The sequence below is a fragment of the Peromyscus leucopus genome, chromosome 3 (assembly GCF_004664715.2).
Source record: "Peromyscus leucopus breed LL Stock chromosome 3, UCI_PerLeu_2.1, whole genome shotgun sequence".
Classification (NCBI taxonomy): domain Eukaryota; kingdom Metazoa; phylum Chordata; class Mammalia; order Rodentia; family Cricetidae; genus Peromyscus; species Peromyscus leucopus.
The window spans coordinates 54,123,377-54,143,610 of record NC_051065.1 but is presented as its reverse complement, the minus strand read 5'-3'; the positions used below and the strand labels follow the sequence as shown (position 1 = coordinate 54,143,610).

The following is a 20,234-nucleotide window of genomic DNA, read 5'->3' as shown; positions in this document are numbered from 1 at the left end:
TTAGACAAACAGACCTGGGGAAGCATGAGCCGTCCAAAGCTCTTAGAGAAGAGAAACAAGAGAGAGCAGTCATCTGGAAGACCTGACCGAAAAGGGCATGGGAAGGAAGGAGCTGCAGGAGCGGGGAGGAAAGGTGGGGTCCACAGGACGAGGCAGGAAGAGGATGATGTAAAAAGCCAACAAAGCACACAGCCTTGCTACTGCCTACCTAGACGGCTACTTTCCATCAGTGGGCAGAGCCTCCTCCCGCCCAGTGAAGGCAAGTGGTATCTCTTTCTAAGTCCTCCACATCCTCTGTGAGGTCTCCTACCCAGATTCTTCCTCAAGGTAACAGAGTGAGTTAGGAGGCAGCCCAGAAACTAAATGGGACATTGCCCTGTCCTTGACCTTTGTACCTGCTAAGTCCTGGAATGATCTCTGGCATGGCTGGGAATGTTGAATGGGGGCTGTTATGTCCGTGTATTTTCTACAGGCCTGTTACAGGGGGACATTACTGTGGGTTTTTGCAGGAAGGTTGTTAAGTTTTCCTATCTGGAGTGACCAGGGCATAACATGCTAGAGAATTAGCAATGACATGCTGCCACCTACTGGAAACACCATCAGAACAGACCTGTGATCTGAAAGGCTCTGCTCCTGAAGGGACTTCAGTGATGGGGCTGAAAACAGTGTGACTGCCTCCCCTTGCAGACCCTGTTCTCTTTGCTTGGCCAGAAGAGAAAGAAACATAATATTCTCGTCATCCTTTTCACCAGTCATTTTTTAAGCAGTTGTATCCTTCCGACAGTCCTATCTTCCTTCCCAACTCCAGCCTCTTTGGCAAGTCCCCCTTCAGTGCTTCATTGGCCGTTGGCAGTTTGGGTTTGTGATCGAATAAGAGAAGCTAGTCTTCTGCCAAATTCTCTTCATAACGATGACCTCCAGAAGTTCTTAGAAGTTGCTTTAATTCAGTAGTGATAAAAAGCTAGCCCTGACTCCTTAGCAGGAGGGAAAACTGCTAAGTGATGAGTTTTATTGCTTTTACTGCCTAGTGTAAAGAAAGGCATCTATAAATAAAATTCAGTAATAAAACAAAAATGTGTAGAATTTGATTGCTGAGAGTGTTTTCTTGAGGATCCTCTTTAAGTATATTTAAATAATGTTATACTTTTCTTGACTTTAACCTCCTTTTGACCCCATTCTGCCTATATTATTTTTTTCTGATCTAGCCTCTCTAAGTTTATTATACTTAAAGTAGATTCCATACATTGCAGCAACTAACTGGTCTCTAATTAATCGTTTAATTGGGGCTCTTTGAATGCAGGTGAGCATTCCTCACCAGAGAACAATGAGAACTCAGAATCTTACCAGAAAAATACCTGTCGGTAATTAATGTCTGAGTTCTCATAGATGTGAAGGCCTTGATTAAATAAGATTTCCTTAAATTATCTGTTCTTGTCCTGATAACCTACAGTCAGTTTAGTGCTTGGGGTTCCTCAAGATTCCTGGCAGCGACAGTCTTCCTTTGTAGCTTCTTTTCTGGCACTGGCACTGCTCAGAGATGAGCAGAGATGGCAGATGTCCTTATTACACAGTGAAGATCTCAAGGAGTAGAAGCAACTTGTCCAAGACAACCTCATCAGGTTATGCCACTTCTGTCTGCCAGTGCTTCTGTGATCTCCGCGCTTAAGAAACTAAGCTAACCCTCCCAGTGAGACCGTGTTTCTTCCAGGAAAGCTGAGTTACACCGGTCCAGGATCATGTATTAACTCCAGTAGAATTCTTACTAAAAAGCTGGAAGCTGACCCCTTCCTCTTTTTCTAAAGATGTAGTGTTGAAATTTACATGCTTGAAACTCAGAAGCACAGACCAAGGAGACAGCTCATTCAGTAAAGTGATTTAGGGTGTAAAAGGCCTGAGCTCAGTCCCCAGAACACATATAAAAATAGCTAAGTGTGGTGGCCACACTTGTAATCCCAGCATTGAGGAGGTGGAGACAGATCCCTGAGGCTAAGTTTTTCTCAAAAAGAAGTTGGATGACACCTGAGGAATGAGGCCAAAGGTTGTTCTGTAGACTAACTACAGACACACACTGCATCCCTCCCTCCCTCTTTGCTTCCCCCCTTTCCTGATCTGGAAAGATCAAACCCAGATGCTGAAAGGAAGCACCTAGCCATGGGGGAACAAAACAGCTTTGCTCTCAAGTCTTCCATAATGTGCCTGCCCATAGTATTCTCTCTGTTTGTAATCTAACTTTTTCTACTTTTCTGTGTTCTGAAATTAATGTTTTATGTGCTTGACTTTCACTTTTTCCTGTATTTTTTAATATTTTATTACTCTCATTTTATTAGCATATTCTCCCTCCTTATATAATCATGAAGTTCTTGTCACCAGGATTATATTTAGTTTTAGTTTCTGGATGTCTACAGCTTATTATGTAATTTATTTTCTCTTCTTTAAAAAAGCTCACATAAATTGAAAGTATTTATAAACATGTTCTGGGTTTGAAAATATTTTAGTATACCTGAATTTACATTTGTTTCAGAGAGCACCCATCAATAAATACAAATAGGTTGCCAAGAAATAATGTTTATACCTAATCTTATAGACCTGTGGGAATAAACTGCTCTAAAACAAGGGCAGCTCCTAAAAGACAAATGGGTTTGGTGTAACTTATCTTCAAGGCTAAATTTGTTGCTTTCATGTATGATAATGAAGCTATGCTACTGTGGTAAAGTGAGGGTACTTATTGTTACTGTTATATGACTGGGCTTGGTATATGTACTGTAGTGAATGCTTTCTCCACATGGGTTCTTTGAGATTGTGTGTGTGTGTAGCTGTTACTATCACATTTTGTAGACAAAAAAGGGAACCGCTTAAGAGATTAAGTAAATTCCCAGTTCATGTAATAATAGATATCGGATAACACTTAGGTCACTGGACTTCAATACACTCTTACCCATGTGAAGTTAAGGCTATCATTTTGGTAAACATCGGGTTTCTGTTTTATATAGCATCATTTTTCAATTAGAGTATTAACACACAAATATACTCTTTTTCTTTATTTTTTTTCTAGTTATATTTTCCCACCATTCATTTTTATGGAGTTCTGCTGGCTATATATTTTTATTAATATTCCTGTTACATATATAGAGATATAAATGTGTTTAAATGTAACCATCTTGAGTCCATTTGATGTTGCTCATAGGTATATATTTTTGAAGCTGACTACTTGGTGTTAGATGCCCAGATGCTGATCCCTGGGGAAGACTAATGCTTCCCATGTCAGCAGTCACTAATTGCCTATAGCTCTTCATCTTGGAGTAGGACCCTTGTGATATTTCCCCCATCCACATCACATATCAAATGATGTTTAGGTCTTGCTTAGGCTCCATATTGTTGATATGTTAACAGTGCAGCTTTCCTGTCCTTTAGAGAAGACAGTCTCCCAGCAGACACCCTGGTCCTCTGGCCCATATATATTTCTGCCTCCTCTTCCATGATATTTCCTGAGCCTTTGTTGGGGTTGTAGTATAGATGTATCCACTAGGGCTGGGCACCCCATCATCATTTCTTCTTTGCATTTTGACCAGTTATGGTGTACTGTAATGGTTTCCCTGGGCTGCAAAAAGAAACGGTTGATAAGACATGAGAACTACATTTATCCGTGGATATAAGGCTGAGTACTTAGAATGCAGGTAGAAATTATACTGATATTTTAAATAGCTTTACTTAACAATTTAAAGAGAGTTCTGCAGTTTCCTCCTACTCTGGACTGTGTTCTAGGGTTAGTTTTGCTCAGCCTTCCTAGATTGGCTTCTCAAATGCCTGTCATGGAGTAGCACTTGCTCACTGCCCTAGACCATGCCTTAGAGCCATAGCACAAAGTAGAGCCAACACTTGGTCACCCATTTCCTGGCAAAGTCTAGCTTTGCTCCCAGATGCAAAACCTGCACTGCTAAGACAACAGGCAGCTTTACAAGTGGTTCCCAAAGGCAAGAGAGGGGATACTGCTTTACATGGGAAGTCTTTTGACTCTATCCCTAAAAATTCTAAGTAGATGGCTGAGAGTTTACCTAGGCAAATATATGCAGCTTGACAGTTTCCCAGGAGATCCTCATGTGGGCCATTCCTGAACAGTCCAAGAGAAATACTGACCTGACCTCACATCTTTTGAGATCCATACACTATCCTACTGTCAAAGCCCATCCTCTTATTCTTGTTTAAGATTTGCTCATGTTCTCCTTCGCAGTCACTCTCCCTCCCTCTTCTTCCTTCCCCTCCCTCCACTACTACAGGCAAAGAAAGTCAAAATTACTAAAAGTCCTAATTTGGATTAAGTTAAATCATCCTTAAAACTAGCCTACATGATAGTCAAATTATTATCTTTTGCTTCTATGTGCAGAAATTAAGACAGTCAGAGTGTGTTCTTGGAACTTTGGAGTTGGGTAAAACCTCCAACCAATAATGGCTTTACTTAGATTTTACAACTTTGTGATGGTGAGAAGGTATATCTACCCAGAATTTCTATTTTTCTTCTATTTAGAAGGACAGGTTGGTACTCAGGATTGCACCCAGGGCTTGTTAGATTCAACAGTTCTGTTTTTCACTTTGAGTAAAATACTCAGTAATGTACCTGAGGTGCATAGCGCTATTGAAGAACAGAGATGTTATGTTGTGATTCTGCCCAACTGGAGATGAATATAAGAAATGTTGTGAGCACAGGTAAACCTGGCTAGGCTAAGTGAACTATTATAAGCCATTGGTTTTATAGTAAATGCATTTGCATCTTAGTATTTGCAACTTGCAGTTGATTCCTGGGGACATAACTCTGTCACAAGAAAAGTTGTGTCTGTTTCACTTGTCTAGTGGATGACTAGCAAACTTAGCCCTTAATCACTATAGGAACTTGAGTGAGTGGTCTCCACCCTTTGGCTGAAGTTCTCCCATCTATAAAATGATTTTGACGAGAAGATCAACTGTCACATGATACACCTGAGATGGGATTCAGAGGGCTGGTGCTCCACTTCCGCCTCTAGTTCTTGATAGAGGTTATCGAAGAAAAGCAGTCTACTCCAATCTGTTTCCATAAAGAAATTGAAGACTTCTGAGAGGTGCACTGGCCCTCTAGCTAATGTGTGTGGGAACGAAGGGAGGGAGGGAGGGAGGGAGGAGGAAGGAGGGAGGGAGGGAAGGGAGGAAGGAAGGAAGGAAGGAAGGAAGGAAGGAAGGAAGGAAGGAAGGAAGGAAGGAAGGAAGGAAGGAAGGAAGGAAGGAAGGGAGTCATATAGGCCCATGTCTTTCCATAGTCAAAATCATAGGTGTAGCATTTGCTTACCATACCAGTGTAAGAGCAAGACAGATGCAGCAGAAGCCAGCTAGTGCCTGTGCATGACCTCTAAAGGTCTTAGTAGGCTCCAAACAGTAATTGACAAAGTAAACATGTGGGTACTCAAAACATAAATGTCACATCCACCGAAGCTCTTCATCTGCTGTGCTGTGCTTTTCCAGTTGATGGAAAGGTTTTATTCAGATCAGCCATTGCACTTTTTCCCCCAGAGGCACTCTTAATCTTTGTGTTCTAACCTTTAAAGACACAGGCTTCAGTTGCTGCTGTAATGATTTCTGTTGCTTGGCATCTGCATGTTCAGATTCCTCCAAAGAACTGCGCCTTCTCTTTTGCTCCACTGCAGATGGAGTGAAATAAAAGAAACCCAAGTGGGGGTAGGAGAGGCCAGCACTTGATTGACTTCCCTCTCCTGATACCCGGAATCGGGAGGAAGGATCAATGGCCCCAACTTTTCAGCAGCCCTGAGCACTCATTCTGAGATGCCATTCTCCTTTAGGCAATCTGTTTCACCGAGAAGCTGATTAAATATTTTGGAGGTATTGGCAATGGGGGAGGAGGGAGAGGCTGGGGATTTTTAGTGGCTAGAGCCTTTTATTGACAACATTAAAGGCTTCATGATATATTCGACCAGAAATTAATTACAGCCCAGTTCCCATTCCTCCCTTAGGTGACAGTCTTCTGTTGATGTGTGCTGCTGGGAAAGTAATAATAGGTTTCAAATGTTTGTGAAAAACATAAAGGCATTACTTGCTGTGGTAAATCAGTCATTTGAAGCCTCTCAGCTTCTCTCTGCTCAATGGATGTGGCAGTCTGTCTGTTTTCTTTTGTTAACTTTAATTATGGGGTATAGGAAATTTTTTTTCAGAAATTTGGATTTTTTTTTCCATTTCTTGGTTTTCTTAGTTCTCCAGGGACATGAGTATTGAAATGATAATGACACATAAATAGCATTTGAACAAGAGAAGCATATGTCTGCCAGGGAGCTGATTGCCTTAGTTAAAAGCTGTGTAGCTATTGGCTAGCAACTATTGGCCAGCTCCCCTAATGAGCCTCCGATATTTACCTTGTGCTGTGCAGACGGGTGAATTGGTTCTCTGGAGTCTAGGGCTGCTTTTCACCAGAGGCAATGTGCTGAAGTAGTGGGCTCTTAAGCCACAGCCTGGACTCATTCTTCCCCCTTTTTAAATGAAAAGTAATATGGTTTTCCAACAGTTGTTGCAGCTCCTTTCTTCAGGCCCCTTCTTTCTAGTAGGACCCGTACAAATCAGCTTGGAAAATACTGGCCTCTCTGTTTGCTCACCTGGGCAAAGAGAGAAAGATTCCTTTTGCCAATTGTTCTTAGGGGACCTCACCAGGCAGATGTGTCATGGTTCACACTAGCCAACATAATGCATCAGCACATGGCAGCATCCTGCTGCTTGCACGAAAATTGACCAACCCCCAACAATATGAGCTGTTCATATCCACATGTCTTCTCAATGGAACTTAACATTATGCTTTCCTGTTGTGTCTAATCTGTGCTATCCATTCCTGAGCAGTGATTGCTAAGTCCTAACTTCAGAAGTTTGCCTTGTCTCCTAGACCATTTCTTGAAATAGGTAAGTTTACTTCCCTTTCTAATACTACTAATCATTCTTTGAATTATTATATATAATCAGAACCAAACATGAAAATCAAATCACGCTGACTGGACTGTAGTACCTCTTCACTGCAGTGATATTTGGAGTATGTGATGGTTTTCCTTGAGTTGAGAATACCTCTGTCATCAAAGAAGGGCACAACTACATGGAGATAGTTGAATCATTAAGTAGAGTTGACTGTATTCTGTCAGTGGTGAATCAGCATGATATTCCAGCATAAGCAGTATATCCCCCTTTCCTTTCATGCTACATTATAGAGTAATTCTATACCTCTGTCATAGCATTTCAAGTTCTCTGTAAGCCTGGGTTGTAACAATAGATTACTTAAAATAAGTATTTGATATTTTGTTACTGCAGTTCTATTAATGATAGCATGGATTAAGCAGATACTTTGTGTAAGGCACCCTACTTATGTGATTTACATGTATCATCTCAGTGAAGTCTGCACTAACCTTGCATGCTTAGGGGTTAGCATTTTCTTTTTGCACGTGGACAAGTCAAATCTCTGAAAGCATGGTGAAGGATCTTCACTAGTGGTAGATGGCAGGACCATGGTTCACTGACAGACCTGTCTGCAGCTTTGTCATGTTATATGGCATATGGTAATGGACTGTATCTCAAGAGATATACCACAGCCCTGGTGCTTTTTCTGACTCCATTAAACAGTGGTGATGGGGCAGTCCTAGTGCTTAAGGGAGGCATGTCGTAGCCTTTTCTCATCCCTGAGAGAAACTGGGAGGAGACAGTGGTTAGGAGGATGTAATGGTGAATAGTGATGGTGAACTTGACAGGTTTTAGAGTTATCTTGGAGAGAAACCTTTGGAAATGTCAGTGAGATCATTTCAAAAGAGGGTTAACTAAGAAGGGAAGAGCTCCTCTGAATATAGGCAGCACCATTCCACAGACTGGCTAAAAGGGAGAACCCACGCACACCAGTACTCACGTTCTTTCCCCTTCACTATGGGGGCAATATAACCAGCCACCTCACACTTCTGTCACCGTCCCTTCCACACCATGGTGGACCGTACCCTCAAACGGTGAGCCAAAAGCCACCTCACACTTCCGTCACCATCCCATCCCCACCATGGTGGACCGTACCCTTCAAACGGTGAGCCAAAAGCCACCTCACACTTCTGTCACCATCCCTTCCCCACCATGGTGGACCGTACCCTCAAACGGTGAGCCAAAAGCTACCTCACACTTCCGTCACCATTCCATCCCCACCATGGTGGACCGTACCCTCAAACGGTGAGTCAAAACCAACCCTCTCTAAATGGCTTTGTCATGTATCTGCCCCTGCAATGAGAAAAATAGTAATGCAGGGGCAAACAAAACACATTCAAAAGATTATGAGGAAGGACTGTAACCTAATACCTAAGTCCAGTCTTGAAGTGATCGCCTTCATTGATGGATCAAATGAGACATGAAAGGGTGTGAGACCCCAAAGGACCTGACACTGCAGCAGCATTAGACAGTGTCCAAGTCAGGGAGGAAACTGAGCCAGGCAGTCTGAAGAGAGTGAGGCTGCCACCAAGAGCAATTCCCAAAGGATCAGTAAACTAGCCTATGGTAGTAATGATGACAGCTGAGAGTCCTGAAGACACTAGAGTGTTTAGTCTAAATCACACGGAGCTATGTCTTCTAGTTATATCAATAGTAAACCAAGTCCTTTTTAAAGGAAAAATGCTACATATGATAGACAATTGTCATATTTTGGCTATCTAGTTTCTAAATCTGTTTAGAAAGTTCCTTAGTTCCTGAGTTTAGAAAGAGGCAAAGTTTGCCTTCCATCATAAAAACCCAGAAATCAAGGCCTGGACCCTATGTGGAAGCCAGTCTAGACCAATTGAGTGCACCTACTGCAAACTCTGGTCATGGAGCTGGGGCCTCAGAGCACAGGGCTGTAAAGAGCCACTGGAGACAATGTGATAATGAGCAACTTTTGGTTAACTGGTGGTGTCAGCAGCCATGGCTGTGGGATGCCAACATCCGGCTCTGCTGGAGCAGAGCAAGACATGGCACCCCCTTTGTAGCAGCGTCTCTGAAGAAGAGTTTTGAAGTGACTTGATTCTAGCTGCTGCCTGAATTGATTTATTCCTGCTCACTCCCTAAGTCCCATTCTCTTGGAACTATGAGTTGCCCAAAGTCCTTTCAATAATCCCTTCTCTAATTGAAGACCCTGACTATAACATACATATATACATATACAGACACAGAAAAAGCCAGTCTATCAGTATCATGCATTGCCATTAAAGCTTTGATCCTATTCTTTTTCTTTATCTTGGTCAATTAAATAATACCCTTAAAAATAACTATCAAAATTTTCTTTTTTTTAAGAGCAAAATGAACTGAATTGTATCCATAAAGGTTGACTATCCAACCAAAACTTAATTATTCAATCTACACATTTATTCCTGTTGTCTATTTCAATGTAATAGATCACTCCATTACTCGGTACCTACAGCAACCCCCAGCATTGATTCTTTAGAAACAGTGGTCACTGAGGCTCAACCATAAGCTTCTTCTGTAGACAGCCTTGGCCTCTCAAATGGCTGTAGTCTGACAGCAGTGTAGCATGATCTTAAATAGTCTTATTAATAAAACCAAACCCAAGGCCAGTTATTGGGGTGAACACTGGAAGATCAGAGAAACAGAACAAGCCACAGCTTCCTCACCTTGCCAGTTCCTCAGCTGATCCTGTTTCCTCAGACTAGAAGCTTTTGGGTCCTCATCCAAATGGATCTCAGCTGAACTGTGCTGCTCAAAGCCTAAAAGCTTAACCAGGTCTAGTTCCTGGTCCTCATTCCTTATATACCTTTCTGATTTCTGCCATCACTTCCTGGGATTAAAGGCGTGTGCCACCATGCCTGGCTGTTTCCAGTGTGGCTTTGAACTCACAGAGATCCAGATGTATCTCTGCCCCAGAATGCTAGGATTAAAGGTGCGAGTGTCACCATTTTCTGGCCTCTATGTCTGTCTAGTGGCTGTTCTGTTCTCTGACCCCAGATAAATTTATTAGGGTGCACGATATATTGGGGAACACAATATCATCACACAGCAGTAGAACTAAAAAGTCTGGAGTGGCTTGCCTCACATGTATGGTGACTTGCTGGGGCTAGCTAGAGTTCCAGGCTCAGCAGGGATGCAGAATCCTTAGGTCCCCACTCCCTTTACATTTCTCAAAATGCCCCCTTCTCCATGTAGCTTTCACATGTCATTTCTCTATTAGGGTATCACACACATGACAATGTGGGGCTCTGAACACATGAAACAGAAACTACCAAGCCTTTATGAGGCCTGGACCCACTACCTGCATAGAATCATTTCCACCATATCCAAGCAAGTCATAGAGCTCGCCAGGTTTTTCATAGAGGGGATTAAATGAAGGCATAATGGTGGGAGGAGTGACTTGTTAGGGTCTATCTTTAGATGGGCTCCAGGTTAGATACCCTAGCTCAGCCTGATACAGTGAGACCTACCCAATGTCTTTGTCAAGACTCTTTCAGTTTCATGGAATAGAAACCTAATTCAAAGTCCCTTAAGCCAAAATGGGGGGAAATGTACTGAATCATGCAACAGACTTACAAGAAGTAGTTGGTTTTAGCCTTGCTTTTATCCCAGGATTCCAACTGTATCAGCTAGACTCCTTTTCTTCCAGCAGCGCTTGCATTTATTTGAATCTACTTATCTGTACCTCAAACCCTGTCTCCCCGTGGTGGCAAAATAGTACCTGAAATGCATATAACATGCATAGCTGGAACTCAAATAGTTACCTTCTCTCTTCCAAAGGGATAGAGCAAATTCTTTTTCCTCTATGTGTCAATTTATGAACAAGTTGCTAGAATCAGGAGGGTTGTGCACTGTGATGGGACTAAGTTCCTATCCACATCAGATGTGGAGATCTGTAAGTCTAGCCTGAACCTCATAGGACATGCTCTGAAGATAAGGTTTAGTCACCCAAACAAGAGGGGACAGCTGGACACCCAGGAAGGAGACAGGAAGCTCCACCCAGTAGGAGTTTACTGCATGGATGTAGTTCAATCAGGAAATGGCATAAAGCACAGACTTGACTTTACAAAGTGCCAAAGAAAATGGACACTTCCAATCAGTCACATCATAGAGAGGCATTTTTCTTTTTTTTTTTTTTTAAAGATTTATTTATTTATTATGTACATAGAAGAGGGCACCAGGTCTCATTACAGATGATTGTGAGCCACCATGTGGGTGCTGGGAATTGAACTCAGGACCTCTGGAAGAGTAGTCAGTGCTCTTAACCTCTGAGCCATCTCTCCAGCCCCCATTTTTCTTTTTTTTATCTTACAGTTTCTTTATTGAATCTTTGGGAATTTCATACCATGCAGCCCACCTCCTGGTCCCTCCATCTCCTCCTCTCCCACGTGTAGTCCCCCTCTTAGAATTTTTGATTAAAAAAATCAAACCGAACCAAAACAAACAACAAAAACAAGACAAAAAACCCTCTTCGCTCCTCCATCTTTCCCACCTCTGCACTCTTCATTTGTTCTGGTGGCTTTGGGAGCCGTGGTGTGTCACACACACCCTTTGTCCAGTCAGCTTTACTTGAAAATGTTCATTGCACTGAGTCACTGGTCTGGTTCAAGGTACACCATCTGGTTTCTAGTACACCATCATCACTGGCTTCTCACTGAGACTCCTCTCGGATATCCCACAGTCTCCCCAAGTCATGGAGATCCTGCAGTTATGGTTCCACAGGACCAGTCCCTTCACAAGCTCCAGCAGGTCCTAGATAGAGTAGATGTTAGGGTGAGCCAACTCTAGGCCACCAGGGCTGTCCCCCTCAGTGAGGGCTGGAGCCAGCTCCCCTAGGCCACGCCATCAGGGTCAGTTCTTCCTCCCCCCCCCCCACCCTGTGTGATGAGAGATGAGGGTATGGGAGGCGGGGCAGCTTGCCCCTGAGGGTTGGGGACAGCTCACAAAGGCATTTTTATGGAAAGAAAGAGATTGCTGGGTACATTATTCAGAGTGGATTGAAGTAATTCAGGGACATGTACTTTGAAAGTTAAGACTGAAAAGGAAGGAAGATAAAATAGTCAGAGGAAATGTTGGTAGTATGAGTTTCCTGGGATCCTTTCAGCAAGACCTTCTCTACAACATTGGGCCCTGACTGCTACCTATGCACACACAACAAAAGCCTGTCTTTTCATAGTATGCACTGCGAGGAGAGCTTTCTCCTAATGCCATTAAAATAGAATTTACTAAGTGTAATTTGGGGGTTTCTTTATCTGCCTTCCTAACTCTAGGTAGACATGTAAGAAAATCAAGAGTTGGTCGATTGTGGTGTGTTACACAGTATTGTTTCAGATTCAGTCCAAGAAACATAAAATTAACCCTGACTGTGACAAATGAGTGTTGCAGGGTTTGAGAGGCCCATACAAAAATGAAGTGTTTGAGGTGATTGCTGTCACAGAAAAGCCTTTTTCAAAAGTATATTCATTTTTTTGTCCTCTGTCACTTTGACTAACAACATATACTTAAATTACCAGAAATAATGCTTTGCTGTGTTACATCCTCCTGTGAAGCTGAAGGCTGCCAGGAATGTGAACTCAGTTAACACCTCTCCTGAGTTAAGGGAGTAAATGACAAGCTCCCCTCTCCTCCCTCCCCTCGTCTCCCTTCTTCCTCCCCTTTCTTTCTTCTTCTCTGCCAAAAGATCTTTTCCCCCCAGGATGCCTGCCTTTATTTTGTACTGAATTTATTCCAGTACAGTAAGTTCTGTAGTTTCTCTTTCTTCCAGGGCATTTTTTCTTCATGGCTTAGGAATAGTTTGTCTCTTTTTAAAAAATTTAACTTATTGATTTATTTATTCATTCATTCATTTGTTTATGTGGGGGGGGGGTGGGGGGAGTGTTTACCCCTGCATATATGTTTGTGTACCACATACATGCCTGGTACCTGTAAAGGCCAGAAGAGGGTGCTAGATCCTCTGGGTCTGGAGTTACAGATGGTTACAAGCAGCCATGTGGGTGCTGGGAATTGAACATAGGTTTCCCAGAAGAGCAGCCAGTGCTCTTAACTGCTGAGCCATCTCTCCAGCTCCTTAGTTTGTCCCTTTTCAGTGAGGATTATTTTCCTTGCTGTGGCAGGGGAACTCTGGTGTGAGTTATTCCTACCATGAAGTTGAAAAAAAATCTTAAATTCCATTTAGAAACACACACACAAAAACAAACAAACAAAAACAGAATAGCCAGACAACCCAGAATGATAAAAGAACTATTGGAATTTTCACCACCCCTGGTTTTATACTACAGAGCTGTAATATAAAATATAAAAATAGCATGGTGCTGACATAAAAACAGACATATTGATCAATGGACTAGAATTGAGGTCCAATTTTATGTCCACCCACCTATGGCCACCAGGTTTTTGACAAAGAAGCCAAAAATACACACTGGAGACAGCATCTTTACTAAATGGAGCTGACCAAACTGCAAGCTACATATAGAAGAATGAACTAGACCCTCATCTCTCACCCTGCACAAAACTCAATTCCAAATAGATCAAGGGCCTTGACATAAGACCTGATCCCCCAAATCTGATAGAGGAGAAAATAGAGACCATGTATGCTTCACCATATAGACATGGCAAAGACTTTCTGAAAAGGACCCTGTAGCACAGGCATTAAGTCCAACAATTGACAAATGGGACCACATGAAACTGAAAACCTTCTGTACAACAAAGGAAACATAATTCAAGTAAAGAGGCAAATTACAGAAAGAGAGAAAATCTGTACCAGCCATACACCTGACAGGGGACTAGTATCAACAGTATACAAAGAACTCAAAACACTAAACACCAAGAAAACAAACATCCTAATTTAAAAATAAGGCATGGATCTAAACAGGGTTCTCAAAAGAAGAAAGACAAATGGTTGAGGGAGACTTAAAACAATGTTCAATATTTTTAGCCATTAGGAAAATGCAAATTAAAGCTACTCTGAAATTTCATCTTACATCAGTCAGAATGGCCAAGATCAAAGAAACAGATGGCAATAGATGTAGACATGGATGTGGGAAAAGGGGAGTGTTTATTCACTGCTGGTGGGAGTGCAAACTGGTGTAGCCACTAGTTCCTTTCCCCCTCTTATTCAATCTGGGACGTCAGTGCATGGGTTGGTACTCCCAACATTCAGGGTGGTGACCTAGACTAGCAAGTCATTCATTAGTGACAGGGTCCTGAGAGAGAGAACCAGGATATCAGAAAGGTAAAAAGATAGATAAGTTTGGGATCAGCAAGTCTTATGTAAGCTATATCTTATGCCAGGCAAGCTTATTAAGATGTACATCATCTTATATCCTATTTCCAGGGGAGAAATAGGACAAAGTCAGCAGAAACTATCATACAGTAGAGCTAAGTTAGTGGGAAGTTACTTTAACAGTGTTGCATAAGGGAAACATGGTATCTCAAGAGCATTGTAGACTGAGCACACAGCAGCCTTGGGACTGATTACCATAGCCCTGTATGGTAGGACAAGTTGGGTTCTCAGGATCTGAATCCACAGCTCCACCAAGGCCCTGGTCCAAGGCCATTACCAGCTCTGCCAAGCATATCCCTGGTCTTAGAGACAGAGCAGTGTTTCTTCTCTATACATTAGGTCCTCAGAGAAAGCCTCAGTTAATCAGTCCAGCCTTCACCAGATGGCTCTTTCTTCCTTGAAGGAATGCCCTCATAGACAACCAGAAGTGTGCCTCCTCAGTAACTGTAAATCCAGGCAAGTTGATAATGAAGATTAAACACCACAAGTTCCTAGGAATGTCACAGTAACCACCAACCATCATGTGAGCCTTCCCTAGTACTAGACTAGTTTGCGTTCGTACAATCAAAAAGTCATCCTGCATGGTAATAATTATGAGTTCTATTTACTCTCTCTCTCTACACGTACCCCTGTTCTTGTTACTAAGCAAATGTAGGCAGGTTGTTAGTTTTCTTAGCTTTTGATATTGGAATGGCCCTGTTCTCTCTCAGCTATAAATATCTGCTCTGCCTACATCAATTTGAATCTTTTTCCCCCTAAGGAAATTAACATTGAAACTGTAGTACAGTTAATTACTATCTAAATTCTACTAAACTGTAAGTCAAAACAAATATAAAAACTGTGATTCTATGAAGATAAGAAATCATAGAAAAGAATTCCTTTTCAGGACAATAAAGTCAAATCATGAGCTTAGCATGGAGCTCTTAAATTAGCCTGGGTAGAAAGTGGCTTGATTCAGAAGGTGTGGCCCATGAGAGCATGAGTGTCATCACTTATCTTGGCAGATGTAACCTAGTACTTGTCTCCTGTCTCCAGTGATGATTCCTTCCCAGGGTGAACAGGTTCTGGTCCTGAGTTCTAGATTTTATTATCATAATGTAGGAATGTCCCCTTTAAATGCCAAGATAAAGAGAGAATCTGTGTATCTCTGATCAGTTCAAAGAAGAGCTGAGCTTTATCTGCAAATTCTTACTTTCTCCCTGGTCTAATCTAGACCTTTGACTGTCACAAAAGATGATTCTATGTTGGTCAATCTAATGTATAGACAGGAGGTCTTGAGATCCTTTATCAGTGTTTCAGATGGCTTAGGGGGGACTAGACGGAAGCAGACCTAAGGCCACAGGACACACACAGTAGTTTTGTTACTACACTAAGAGAAAGACATTGCCTAGATCAAGGTGTTCATCAACTGGGTAATCATTTTCTGTGAAGAGAGAGTGTAACACCACTGTATAAAGTGTGTTCTTTGCTGTGCAGTCAGCCTCTCCCTCACTTGTAGAGCCTGTTGAATTTGCCTTTGTTCAGGCTTTTACATCCTGGGGACCACCTACCATTAGGAATGTCTTAACACAAATTTGCATAATAAACAGAGCCAAGTATAACCAAGTTATGTCAATTATTTCAACATCTGAAGCAATTCCTGGAGAATTCACTTATTGGGGTGCATAGAACAGGTCAGCTAGGGGTCAATCATTCCATTCATATAACTGTCTATTGAAAGTACACAAAATTCACTGTATTCTTGGAGTTAGAGAGACAAATATATGGTCCCTGCTTGTCCACAGTAATATGAGCACAGTAAGCAGTGATGTGAGCAGTGTAGATTCCTAAGAATAAAGTGGATCAAATAGAGCTCACTCCCAGCCATGTACCCAAGAGAATGAAAGCATATTTCCATTAGAAACATCTGTACCAACGCTGAGAGCTGCATTCTTCACAGCAACCAAAATGTGAAAACAATCCTTATGTCCACCCATGGTAAGTAGACTTTACAATGTGGTGTAGCTATACGTCACAATAGTACATGGGTATGATAAAGTTGACATACCAATAGATTCTGTATGTACATGGAGGAATTATGAAATATTATATTCTAAGTGAATAAAAAAGACTACATGTCTCCAATTGTAAAAAGACCAGAATAAAAAAAAAACTGTAAAAGGCAGAAAGTAAACTAGTGTTTGCATAGGGTGGTTAGGAAATGGAGGCAGGATGGTGGGAGCTGAAGGATACAGATACGGGATTTCTTTTTAGGAAAATAAAAATGTAAAGTTCCCTGTGGCATTGATTCCACATACTTTAATATGTAACCCACTGGTGAATTGGACACCTGAGATGGGGGGTTGTGTGTTAGGAGACTGTTATCTCAATAAAGCTGTTTACCTGGGAAAATTCGAGGGACAGAAGTGGAAGTGGCAAGGAACTGTTCTCTCCCCCTCCCACCGTGGAGTCGGAGTGGGGGAGCACGTACTTTTGTGGTTGAGGCGAGGCAGACAGAGTCTGGAAATGAGGTGATCCTTTCCATAACCCTGGTAAGGTTGGTACTGTTGTTAGAATTGGTTTGGAGCTAATTAAGATGGAACAACTTACAGCTAAAGGAAGAGTACCCTGGGCTAGAAAGTGGGGCAGCTGTTGCCAGTTCAGAGTCTTGACAGACAGCTCCAAGGAGCTGGAAGACTGTCTTACATCAGAACAGGGAAACTTCTTTGCAAATGGAGGAATTCTCCCTATATGAATAGATCCATCGAGTTTGAGCAGCTAAAGAAGTGTGGCAGAATTCCTTTGTTTTCTGTTTGCAATGATTTGTGTTGTGTTTTCGTGTGCTGCTGAATCTTGTGGTCATCTTAATGAGTCAGTAGTAAATATATAGGCATGCTATGAAATGTTCCGTATGTGATTCCCCTAGTAACCACAACTATCTGGGAATATGAATTATGACTCTTTATTGCCACCTGATGATAACAAAGAGCACATCCCAGTACAAACACTGACTTTCCTGGAGACAAGTTAACTCTCTCAGAGGTAGGATTAGGGATTGGTGATACAGAGATGGAAACAAAGGCTTTTTAAAGGTCTTCTGGCTTTGAGATCAGAAAACAGTTCCTTGAGAGCATCCTTTAAACTTGCTGAAGTCCCCTCCAATAACCACATCACCTGGAAAGCACTATCCTATGTATAGAAAGGAAGCAATTTTGCTTTATTACATCAAGGCATTAGGTGTCTGTTGCCTGTGTCTGTCAGCACTTTCTCCTGTGGCTGCAGCTGCTGTCACGTCCAGTGGCTGTGTCTCAGTATCTGTGGCTTCCAGCCTGATCTCACTGTTTGTGGCTGTCATCACCATCACATACAAGCTGTTGCCCCTGCCACCATCCTCCTGCTGCTAATGGGACTGACTGGCACCTCTCCATGCCACATCAAGGTGCAGATGTTGTCACCCTGCCAGGCTCAGAGCCATCTGACACCCTTTCCTGGCACGGTTCGTTATCACCTTCCCAGCAATGTTGTCAGCCGAGACCAGCCTAGCCTGAGCTGGCCAGCCTTTTGATGGAAGGACTGTTGTAGTCACCTTGCTCCCTGTGCAGGCTGGTGGCTCTCAATGAGGCTGCACCTTGGGACTTACAGAATCCTGCATGTCTAGGAGCTACCATAGCAGATCCCAACAGTGTCTTTATTGGTTTCTGAGATGAAAAGCTATTCTGTATAACTTTAATGGCCTCTTTCTCCTCCTCCCAGTGTGCCCACTTAGGTACCACAGGGAAGCAGTGTTCTCTTCTCCTTGACCACTGGGAAAGTTAGTGCCAATCTGGAGTTATGTGACAGCTGGCATGGTGGCGCACACCTTTAACCCAGCACTTGGGAGTCAGAGGCCGGTGAATCTATGTGAGTTCTAGGCTAGCCTGGTCTACAGAACGAGTTCCAGGGCAGCCAGAGCTACATAGTGAGACACTGTCTTGGAGGGGGGAGGAGTTGGTAACAGTGTCTCACACCTTTGACACTTTTCACTTTAATGATGCCCATGAGACCTAAATTAATGGTAGGTACAGTATGGCAGACTTTACAGAGAACCAAAAAGGAGTGAGTCCACAAGTGTTTACTAGTGAACCAAAGATACCGCCAGGTGATGCTGTTAGTGGATGGAGTAGTAGAGGAAGTGTGCAGAAAGTTCAAGGCTCATCATCAACAGGCAAAAAGGAAGACAGTGAGAGTGGGAAGAAACTGAAAATGGAAGTCAATGGAAAGCTGTAGTGCTGTTTTCCTCCCCTCCCACGTGTTGGAAAATTTATTCTGAAAGATCCAAGTTAAGAAACACAAAGCGCATCCAGACTTCTGATAGGTAGGTCAGTGCTCCAGAATAAAACCTTTCTAATCCAAGACTGAAGAAAAAATGGCCAGACAGTTCAGATCCCATCTGTTCTCCCAGAGAACCCTACCTGTTGGCACCTTTTACATCACTCACATCATGCTTCCAAGCACAAGAACATCTTGGTCCAGGGGCTTTTTAGGCACATGAACCTTCCCTGTACTTAGTTAGAGGACCAGGAGCCAACAATTTGGAATCCCAGTAAAGAATGACAGAAAATGAAAGTAAGGTGAAATTCCTAGAAAACAGTAAAAATGCCTTCTAAACATGAAAAAGGTTGCAAGGCTTCATATTAAGGATCTTTTGTTGCCTGGAGCTGTGGCTGGAAACTGGCCTCTGAAATTTCAGAATGCCAGAAGTAAAAACAAACTACTACAAGCCCCCAGAAGGCACAAAAAAGGTCAGGTATCATCAGTGTTGTGACTGAGAAGTGCCAAGTGCCAGGAGATAATGGAGCGGTCTTCAGCTCTGAGGAAGAATCATCGTTGACCCTGGACCTGTTCAGCACAGCAGCCTATTCTGGGCCAGGACAGGCCCTTCCCAAAGTAGAAGGAGCTGGGAAGCCTCTCATGTTCCTCTCCTAGGGAACTAAGAATCAAAAGTGTGTTCAAGCAAAGCAAAGAAGGAAGCCTAAAGAAAAAGGAAATAGAGGTGAGAAACATGGGATCCCTCCCCAGGAAGCAGTGAGAGAAGAGCCATGAAGCAACTCAGAGATAAACCCATCCAAGGTGGAAAAGAAAGGTTTCTGGGGAGGGGAAGACTCGGCAAAGTAAATAATATTGCTAAGGGCCACAGACAAGCAAGGCATGATAAGTATAAGTCATGTAAGAAAAAGAAAAGTAGATTGGAGATATTCAAAGGAAAACTCAATTCATACAAAACAAATTTTTGAAATGATTGTCTTTGAGAGGCTTGGGGATTGTGTCTGGCCATGGAGGAATGCAACACTTACCCTGTCTGTACCTTGCAGCACTAGCCAGTATGTATGTATGTACATGGTGACACCAGTCCTTTTGTTTTTCATGAATCCTCATACAGACAAGGCATGCGAGACATGTACAAGGCATAAGAGGTTGTTTACAATGGCAAGAAGCACTGCCTCCTTTAAGCCATATAGCCCAAGGTCATGGGCGGATCAAATACCACTACATTTCCCCCTTTTCTCTAAATTAGAAGATTCTAAAGCTAATGCAAACTATATACAATAAGAATGATTATCAAATATTGTCCAGGAAAAACAAAGGGTAATAACATAATAAAAATGGAACTACAACCAACAATAACAACATCAAATAAGAAAGACATGCTAAATGTCCAGAATGTCCAGATCACAGGTAAATGGCAAATTACCAAGATTACTCCAATAGCTGTCCTATCCTGAAGATTCTAACTTTAGTATCTAAAATATTCTTATCTAAGATATGAGAGGTTTATAACTGTAACTATCTAGTCTTCAACCCCATCAGATACCTGAGAAGGAAAATAATATTACCTAAGTAAACAGGAAGTGCAAGCAAGAAACTTCTGAAAATTGCAAGAATTGACAGAGACAGCTGGCAGCCTGGACAGTCACCTAATGTTCCTCAGCAGCATTAGGGCATCCATTTTTGGCTACAG

At 42.3% G+C, this 20,234-nt stretch overlaps 1 protein-coding gene across 1 annotated transcript in view; it reads left to right on the top strand.

Moving 5' to 3' along the window:
* Exoc4 (exocyst complex component 4) overlaps positions 1 to 20,234 on the top strand; it is a 754,883-nt gene that overhangs the window by 708,462 nt on the left and 26,187 nt on the right. The window lies entirely within an intron of this gene.